Consider the following 10,735-nt stretch of genomic DNA (forward strand, 5'->3'; position numbering starts at 1 on the left):
TGATTCAATATTTATATAAATTATAAAATGTTCACCAAATAATTAACTTAAAATTTTTCCTAACTTAAATTTAAATTTAAAAACTAATATAAAACTTTTAGGTATATTTTATAAAACTTAAATAAGGAGTTACCATTTATGATAAAGGTATAGTATCTGAATTGACATGCTATGTATGAGTACACACTGGATTTGAAATTCTGATATAAAAAATGTATATATATATAACAATAATATTTATATTGATTACATATCAAAATGATAATATTTTGACTATGTTAGGTAAAATAAAATATAAATACATAATACATGAATAATACTAAGTATATGATATATATTTACTATTATAATCAGATTAGATTGATTTATATAATATCTAATATGCTATATAAGCATATATAACAACATAAATATATAATATATAAATGAAATGTATTGTTAAAATTAATTTTTCCTCTTTTTATTATTTTTAAAATAACATATGTAGCTGGAATTTTATTTCTCCTGAACAGCACTTGTCTAAGCAAAGGTATATCACATGTTAGTTTTCTGTAGCTGCATAGCAAATTACCAGAAACTTAGTGCTTAAAACAAAGCAGGTTTATTTTCTCTCCATTTCCATGGGTCAGAGTGGAGGTGCAAATTAGCTGTGTCCTTTCCTAGGGTCTCACAGTCATGGTGATAATCCCATCTGGAGGCTCAACGGTAGAAGAATCCCTTCCCAAGCTCATTCCAGTTGTTATCAGAATGTATGTCCTTGTGGCAGAAAGACTGTAAGCTCTGATAGGTGGCCTACAGTTCTTTGCCATGGAGGGCTCTGCATAGGCTGTTCACAACCTGTCTGCTTGCTTCTTCAGAGGCAGCAGAGAGCAAGAGTAAATTTAATGAGATGGAGATTCATGTAACATCATCACAGGAATGACATCCTATCACTTTTGCCATAAAATGTGACCTAATCATAAGTGAGGAATCCATTGCTCTATTCTATGCGTTAAGAGGAAGTCACAGAACCCAGTTTGATTGCACTAGCATGAACATCAGAAGGCAGATGTCATTGAGGGTCATGTAGAGTTTGTCTGCCCCATATCTGTGGTGTCACATGTCCAATTTATGTCCCTAGGAGAGCACATTGTCAGCCAGCACATGGAATTCTCTTGTCACTGAGTTTTCATTCTATTAATTATATTTAACATAAGCAATCTCATTGAAACAACTCTATATTACATAGAGTTATGAATGGAAATTAATTAATACTAAATATGCAGGAAAAAAATGAAGTTATTTCCAGCTATTTCACTTGTTGGTTCACAACACTCTCAGGAGCTTCCTGGGTGTAATTTAAAACTGCCCCCGACATGGAGGGGAAGGAGGGACCAAAGAAAGAGGCAGACCACTCTAGGTTGGTAGGTGGCAGTTTTCATAAACAAATGAAACTTACATATGAGGCTTTCTTGGGCAGCAAGACCAATGGATCCCCACTCCTGCCTGCCAAATCTTAAAATTTTATAAAGAGGTCTTAACTGGGTTATACTGTGCAGCTGTTCTCAATACCACATCACCATCTCAAAGCTATGTCCTTGGAGCAGCCTCTGGGAGCAGGAAAGGCAGGGGAACCACGGTCCAAGGACAGGGGAGGGAATGAGGAGCCTCTGAGTGCTGTGGTCCAGCTCACAGGTCAATCAGCGGTCACATCTTCTCAATTATATTTCCCAACACTTGTTCATAAAATGACATTCACTGCTAAAGACCATAAAGGTAAATATGAATATGTAAGTAAGAGGTTCTGAACTTAAAATCATATTGCTATTGACAAAAAACTAAAGGCCATGTCTCTTTGGCAAAACTAAGTCAACTCAAATAATGGATATATTTAAATTGTATTGCTACTCACTTTAACTCACTGTTTAGCTACTCTAAACTTAAACAGAACCATAGGAAAATTTTGTAGAAAAATTAATTTTCGTATTAAGTTAAACCATCTATGTCTTTAACCCCCTTTTGCCAATAGCTATTTTGTGCTAATATAAATTTCCTAAGAGCAAAATTATATTATTCTAAAAGAACCATGCATAATAAATAAAATGATTTTACATGTAAATAGATCATATTTGTTTAGGAAAGATGAACAAATAATCTCACTACCTGAAATTATATTATGGTACAGTATAGTACACTGCATAATATAATTTTATTTTATGCTGTTATAAAACATTATATTATAAAGCAAGCATACCTCGGAGATATTGTGGGTTTGGTTCCAGACCCCTGCAATAAAGAATATCACAATAAAGTGAGTCAAATAATTTTTATTTGTTTCCTACTGCATACAAATTTATGTTTGCCCCCTACTGCAGTCTATTAAGTGTGCAATAGCATTGTGTCTAAAAAAATGTACATACCCTAATTTAAATAAATACGTTATTGCTAAGAAGTGCTAACCATCATCTGAGCTTTTAAGGAGTCATAATCACTGATTACGGGTCACCGTAACAAATATAATAATAATAAAAAAGCTTGACATATTGCAAAAATTACCAAAATGCAACACGGAGACACAAAGTGAGTAAATGCTGTTAAAAAAAATGGTGCCTTTTAGACTTGTTTCATGCAAGATTGCTACAAACCTTCAATTAGTAAAAAAAAAAAAAAAAAAAAAATGCAATACCCGCAAAGCACAATAAAGTGAAGTGCAATAAAATGAGTTCTGCCTATACAGGTTTACTGTTGCCTTTATTTCTGTGTAACTAACCATCCCCAGATTAAGTGGCATAAAGCAATTATTTATTACTTTTTATAATCTGGTTTGTCAGGAATTTGAGCAGGGATTAACTGGGTGGTTATGTTTTATAACTTATTAGTGGGGGCTCTTCAATAGCTGCATTCAGCTGGTGATTGAGCTGGGCTGGAACATCGCAGAGAGTGTTACTTTTATGTCTGATGCTTTGGTCTTCCTCCGTATGGCCTCTCCTTGTGGCTAGCTGAGGCTTCCTCACAGTGTCACACTCTTAGGGCAGTTCAACTTCTTACATGACCACTGGATTCATGAGTGAAAATGGTAGTCTAAAGTTCTTAAGGCCTAGAGCTGAAATAGGCACAGTATCAATTCTGTTGCATTCTTTTGCTCAAAAGGAGTCAAGAATTAGCGCAATTCATGTGTTTCAGTCTTACTAGAAAATGAAACAATAAAATCCTGAATGATTTCATTTCTGCCTAACTACATCCTCTTCTGTCTTTTTTTTTCCCAGTAGACTCGGAATTGGTATCTTTTCTTTTTCTTTCTTTCTTTTCTTTCTTTCTTCTTTCTCTTTCTTTCTTTTTCTTTTTTTTTTATAACTCTAGTAAGAATTACTATCAAACTCCATTCATTGGGCCAAAGACCCTTGTGGTGTTAGCAAAAGACTTGCCCATCTTATGGTCCACCTAATTACACTTGTGAGTCATTGGCCAGCCAATGGCCTCAGCTCTAAGCTCTAACCATGTGCAGTAGAATTCCTATCTTTTTATTGCTTCTCCAAAATAAAGCTTTTGCTGTGTAGGACCTTCATCTTGCTTCCTTTGCTTAGATTGCTCCTACATGACACAGCATAAAGGTTACTGTTTCTTAATATTTCAAAGCCCAGCATAAATGTCACCTGTAAAATATCATCTTTAGCCACCTTATATTTGTAGCTACTCTATTCAGTTCGTGATTATCTTTTATTCATAATTTCCTTCATTATTCATAATTATGCCCATATAAATACACAGAAATATATTTTTTAGTTATTTCTTCAATTGTCCTTGTTCATTATCTGTCTGCTCACTCAGAATATAAATTCCACAAGGGAGTAACAATTACTGTTCTATAAATTTTTGTTTACAACGTAAGTAGCATTGTTGTGGCACATGATATTTGCTACGTAAATATTTACTGCCTGAAGAAATGACAAGAAAACATCCTAGGTTCATGTTAAATGAAAAAAAAAAAGATAAAACTGAATGAGTGGAATGAACATTGCCTATGTGTGTGTGTGCATGTGTGTAGGGAAAGTCTGGAAGAAGAATCACCAGAGTATTACTCTCACTCTTACTCTTTGGATAATGGTATTATTTGGTGAATTTTTTTTATTTCTAGTTTTCCATTTGTTTAAAAAACTAAATATGGATACTTATATAAAATGTGTTACATAACAGCAATTTAAAAACAATTAGAATTTAGTATTTTTGTCCTTAAATAATTTTCTTATAATAAGATTAGAATTTTGGTCTCATATTGCTCATACTTTAGGTATTTTGTATGCCAAATGAGTCTGAATTCTAAATCCCCATGGCGTATTTTCCCTTAAACCTTTTATTTTTCTAAAGCATACAAGTAACTCACTCTATGGTTTTATGTAAATTAAAGCTAATTAGGTTTGATCAATATATTAGTTTTCTTTGGGGATGCATTCAAGTAATTGTATAAACCATAGAGAAAATTAATACCCACATTGCCCTTGGCATAACACTTTCTCCTTTTGCTATTTAGTAGAAATGGATCACGTAAATGTTAAATTTGTGCTGTTCTGCTGACAGTAAAACTTAACGAAAGCCCCCATGCTATTAGGCTAAAGTTAAAAGAGTAGAGCTAAAGAAATTTCTCTATTGTAAGAGAAATGTGAGCTTTGCAGAAAGTAAATTGGCTAGGAGAAATTCAATGAGGTGCCATCTAAAGTGAGTAGATAAAGTAAAGAGAGTGCTTTGTAGAACCTGTGAGAAAGCAATTTAGATATTCCTGGTGATAGCTCAGATGCCTGGCTGCCTAGAAGCAATCTAAATCTGCAACTACTTGGAGGATATTGAACAGGAACACTCTGTCTTGTATCATTTTTGTGTTTATCTTTGCCTGTTGATCCGCCATCACTGTTAACCATTCATTATTTATTATATCATTCCATTAAAAAGGGTAGTAGAACAAAGACTTAAAACTCCAAAGCCCAAAGTCGCTTTCACGCACAAGAAGTTTATATACCCCAGTATTCATGGGCACTGCTTCATTTGCCATTCTGTTCTAAATGGGACTGAAAACAATTTAACGAAATTACTTTCAAGCCTGATTCATATATGTTTTGACATTATGTATGTCTTGACTGTCCAAAGAATTAAATTTCTACATTTAAGTAAGTTTTTGGTAAATTATATATTTTTTTGGTCCATACATGTGTGATCTACATGTACTTATGTACATTCTTATTATGTATGAACCCATAAATCCACCTCCTTATTATTTACTATATACTATCATGCTAAACCACTTATATGCATTATCTAATTAATCTCTATAAACACCTAAGAGTTGGAAACTATCAACATCCTTTTAAAAGTGAGGTAGTTAGCCTCAAACAACACTGAACTTGTCCAGACCTTGAATGAATAATGGACAAAGCTGGTATTTGAAACCAGTTTTCCTTAGGTTGAAAGCTAAATGAGTAAATAATTTAAATGTTAAAAATAAGATCATAAATGTATTAGAAGATAGATAACTGTTTCAAATTTGGGGGTTTAAAATGGCTTTCTAAAGCACAAAACATTGCAATAAAACGTAATGATGGATTTGACTGCAAAAATATTTTTAAATGATTGGCAAAAAAAGCAAAACAATAAAATCAGTGTCATATGAGGCAAATAGCAACATTTTTCAGGTATAGGAAACCAATTTTACCAGCTTAAAAAAACACTCAGTGGGAACAGGGATAGAGATATGTAAAAGACATTTGCAAGAGAGGAAATACAAAAGAAACATTGATCTATAAAAGGATGTTGAAATGCCCAGTAATTCAGTATGGAAGTTGCTTTAAACTTAAAAAAATAATTTTTTTAACCTATGCAATGGACAAACATCTGTGAAAGAAAGATACAGAGACCAAAATATTTATTAAAAAAAAAGTTTGTTTTCAAAAAATTGGAAAAGAAATTCAAACTTTAAAAGCAGCACTTGTCATTGGGGCACCTGGGTGGCTTAGTCAGTTAAGTGTCTGACTCTTGATTTTGGCTCAGGTTATGATCTCAGGGTCGTGGGATCAAGCCCCTTGTCAGGCTCCATGCTCAGCGTGGAGTCTGCTTATCCCTCTCCTTCTGTTCCTCCTCCGTCTCTCTCTCTTTCTCTCTCTCTCCCTCATAAATAAATAAAATCTTTAAAAATTTTTAAAAAATGAAAGTACTTGTCATCAAATTAAAAAGAAAATAGTTATCAAAAAAAATTAAAGCACAGCAGAATTATCAAATATACTGAGTTTATAGTTAGCTTGTTTAAGATAAAAAAACAAAAACAAAACACCAATTTTCTCACATTGTCATCATCAGATCCACAAAGGTGAAGTCTTTTCTTCAGATAAGAGCTGTGTGAAAATCAAGGATAGAGTTTTTTCATTAGAGAACTAGCAATTTATGGAAAATACCTGGGATTTTATTGAGTTTGGATCCTACAAATAAACAGAGTGACCCAATTATTTATAGTTTATCTCTCCATGCAAAGTGTTTTGCTTCATTTTGTTTTCTGGCTGTGGGACATAACATACATGCTTATTCATAATGGATTCAGGACTGTGTCTACATTGTTTCCATAATCTAAACACCTGAAATAGGCTGGTGTTGTAAGAAGTAAGCAAGTGGACAAAATAATTCACAGCCAGTTTAAGAGTAAATCAACACACTTTACCTAGATTAAAATATACATATATATATATATATATATATATATATATATATATATATATATTCAAGTAGGAATGACTTTTAACCCAGGAATTTCCTTCCAGAAACATGCAATAAAGGTTTGAACAAATAAACCATAAATTATATATCAAGATGATCTTATGACATTATCTACAATATCCAAATATTAAATACAACTTCTTCATGTCATTCTCTTTTTAAATTTTTATTTATTTATTTTATTATTTTATTTTTTATTTTACAGAGGGATGGAGGGTGGGGAGGGGCAGAGAAAGAAGGAGAGAGAGAATCTTAAACAGGCTCCATGCCTAGAAGCTGGATCTCACAATCCTGAGATCATGACCTGAGCCGAAATCAAGAGTTAGACGTTTAATCAACTGAGCCACCCAGGTGCCCCCTACACATCACTCTTAGAGAGAGGAGTTAAATAAATTTTGGCATTATTTTAAGAAGAATGAGTTTTACTGATTCAAAATTATAATTTCAATCTCCTTACTGTAAAAAAATACAAAGTCATCAAAACACGTTGATCATAGTTTTAAAAATATTTATACATCAGTATAGATATGAAAGCCTATACACCAAATGGTAATCATAATTAATACTGGATAATCTTTTTTTGACTATTTTATATTAAACATTTATTTCTTAAGCATAAAGGAATAAAAAATTGATTCCAAAAATATTTTGTTAGAAGTGTGATGATAGATTGAAATAACACAAGATTAGACAATCTAATCTTGCTAAAATTTTATTCTCTAAGTTTAAATAATGAAATTTATAATTTCCAAGTATTCCTTATTTTATTCAAATCATTGTTCGAAAATTTCAGACTTGAAAGTATATCCTTTAAAAGTTAAATAATCTTTGCCAAAATTACTTCTTTTGAAAATAAAGTGTTAAAACTTCAATTTTTCTTATGCTCCATAAAATATGCTGTTTTGCTTCTTGTCAACCTAATAATAAGAACAATAATAATAGTTTTTTAAGCATTAGTTTCTCTTTTTATGCTTACAGAGAAAACAGTGAATTGGCATGCAAAAAATTGCAGGTTTTTAACAAACAATATCCTACATTTACCATCAGAAGTAGGAAAAGTGAAGCTAAAATGCCTAATAGGACTTGAGCAATATTTTATTATAGCAGAAACATCCTATATGACAGCATGAGGACAGGTTCTTCTAATAGTCTTTCAAGAATAATCAATAATCATATGCTTTCACTCTGCTCTACTCTGCAAATTCCTTCCTCTCCAGCTGTCCAGATATTTTTTGTTGCTTATATTCACTTAACCTTCCTGGACAAATAAAGGCATTTTGCCATAATAGTAAAAATGAAACACATCTTTTTATAAAAATACTTTAAATTTCTTTGTCCTTTTATTTTCTGTATTATGTTCCTAAAATCATAGACACACCAAAAAGAAACTAATTATATTCTTTCTGAACGTTGTTAGTGATGGGTAGCTAATATTAATGTTTTCTGATTGCTAGCTTTCCAAATCTGCTGCTTATTTTTCCAAAATAGTTAATGTTGATATAGTAGATCTAGCTGTCCAAACCAGAAAGACTGGAGTGCCCCAGGATATAAGTCTAACTCATCCTTCCAGTAGATCATCAAAACATTTCCCATTGGGTTTCCTTTTATTCCAACTATCATGTCATTAGTTGAGAACCTCTTCACTTCACACTGAAATTTTGTAATAACATCATAACCCATGTATATGTGTCTGTATATGTATATATATACACATTTGTTTTTCAAGCATGTAAATCTGATCTCATCACTTCCCTATTTAAAAACCCCTTTATGCCCACTGGAAAGTGAAATACTTACTCTTTTAAAAATTTTATTTATTTATTTATTTTTTATTTATATTGAAGTATAGTTGGCACACAATGTTATATTAGTTTCAGGTGTACAACATGGTGATTCAATAAGTTTACATGTTATACTGTGCTCACCACAAGTGGAGCTACCATTTGTCACTGTGAGTAAGACACAGGCGGGGCTAGGTGGGGAGAGACGGATAGAGGGTTATGTGATCAGGCTCACAGAAATCCCAAAACTGCTGCGGTGTGGGGAAGCCAGAGATAAGGGAACAAACTGGACCACCCTGCCCTAGGCATGGGGGGTGGGTGTCTTTTTTTATGATAATCACCTGTGACCAACAAGGAATAACCAGACCCTAAAATGGAAGTAAGCCACTGAAGGTGTTATTGCTAGTCCTTACTCGATGGTGATATCAACAGAAATGTTAAAAGAATTTAAGTTCCCTGGTTAGCTTTCTATAAAAGACCGACCCTAGGGCGCCTGGGTGGCTCAGTTGGTTGGGCGACTGCCTTCGGCTCAGGTCATGATCCTGGAGTCCCGGGATCGAGTCCCGCATCGGGCTCCCTGCTCGGCGGGGAGTCTGCTTATCCCTCTGACCCTCCCCCTCTCATGTGCTCTCTCTCATTCTCTCTCTCTCAAATAAATAAATAAATAAAATCTTAAAAAAAAAAAAAAAAAGACCGACCCTAGAGCTTTTTCTATATCTTCACTTAATAAACTTCTATCACTTTACTCACTCTGTTGTCTACGAGAGATTCATTTTTCAACTCCATGAGACCAGAACCTAGTTCTCCCGCATCAACTGTACTATGCTATTACAATACTGTTGACTATATTCCTTATTCTGTACCTTTTATTCCCTTGACTAATTCATTCCACAGTTAGAAGGCTGTATTCCTCAATTCCCTTCACCTATTTTTGCCATTTCTCCCACCCCATACCCTCTGGCAACTATCAGTTTGTTCTTTGTATTTATGGGTCTGGTTCCGCATTTTGCTTGTGTATTTGTTTTGTTTTTTAGATTCCACATATAAGTAAGACCACATGTATTTGTCTTTTTCTGTTTGACTTTTTTCACTTAACATAATACCTTCTAGGTCCATCCATGTTGCTGTGAATGGCAAGATCTCAACCTTTTTTTATGGCTGCGTAAATTCCTGTGTGTGTGTGTGTGTACCACATCTTCTTTATTCACTCATCTATTGATGGACAATTGGGTTTCTATCATATCTCAGCTATTTTAAATAACGTTGCAATAAACAAGGGTGCATATATCTTTTCAAATTAGTATTTTTATTTTCTTTGGGTAAATACCTAGTAGTGGATGCACTTTTTTGTTCTAATTCAAATATCTTATTCCCTTCCCTCAAACTCTCTATCCAATAGATCATTATTTTACTGTTAATGGTATCTTTTAAATATTACTCCAGTTCCCCTCCTTTATCTATTCCCTTTACCATTATGTCAGATCAGTGTTCTAAAGGGGAGGAGAGAGTGGAGGAAGAAAGTGTTTGCCCCAGGGGACATTTGACAAAAAGACTAGAGATATTTTTGGTCATCAGAACAGTGGTGTGAATGATTGAATGACTCTAGAATCTAATCCGTAGTAGTCATGGATGCTGCTAAACATCCTACAAAGCACAGGACAGCCCCTACAGCAAAGAATTATCCAGCTCAAAATATCAGTAGCGCTGAGGTTGAGAAACTCTGCCTTAGATCAAACCATAATGAACTGTCACCTCGATAACTGCAACAACATGATAATTGATCTCTCTCCATCAATCTAGCTCCCATTCACATTTTCTAAATGGCAACCAAAATGGTCTCTCTACAACTTAAATATGAGCCTGTATTTTGTACTCAATATTTCAACTTATGTTCCTGATCATAAAGTCTAAAACATCTTACAAGATTCTTTATGATTTGTTTTCTGATTAGCTCTAGTTTCTTCTTTCATCCTTTTCCTTTCTCCTACAAGGCTTCAGTCCTAGTGAAGTACTTTCTATTCTTTGAACAAGCCACCTTCTCTCTTTTCATTGTCTGGCTTCCAGCATTTTAGCATGTTGTTCCTTTGATCTGATACTATGACATTCAAGTGTCAAGCCTTGTTCCTTTAGGACAGGTGTCTGCCTCTAAGGATAAATGGAATGTAGTAAAAAACATTGTATCACTGGAATTTCTAAGAGAATGATTTGAACTACTTTGAAAC

The 10,735-nt window shown here is 33.5% G+C and overlaps 1 non-coding gene across 1 annotated transcript; it reads right to left on the reverse strand.

Moving 5' to 3' along the window:
- Window positions 1-3,331: 3,331 nt before the first annotated feature.
- LOC115937359 (small nucleolar RNA SNORA62/SNORA6 family) lies at window positions 3,332-3,485 on the reverse strand. The gene has a single exon (XR_004072663.1). It is a non-coding gene; the product is annotated as a small nucleolar RNA SNORA62/SNORA6 family (small nucleolar RNA).
- Window positions 3,486-10,735: the final 7,250 nt, after the last annotated feature.

This window comes from Leptonychotes weddellii, chromosome 2, assembly GCF_054177405.1.
Source record: "Leptonychotes weddellii isolate Sample4059 chromosome 2, ASM5417740v2, whole genome shotgun sequence".
Taxonomy (NCBI): Eukaryota; Metazoa; Chordata; class Mammalia; order Carnivora; family Phocidae; genus Leptonychotes; species Leptonychotes weddellii.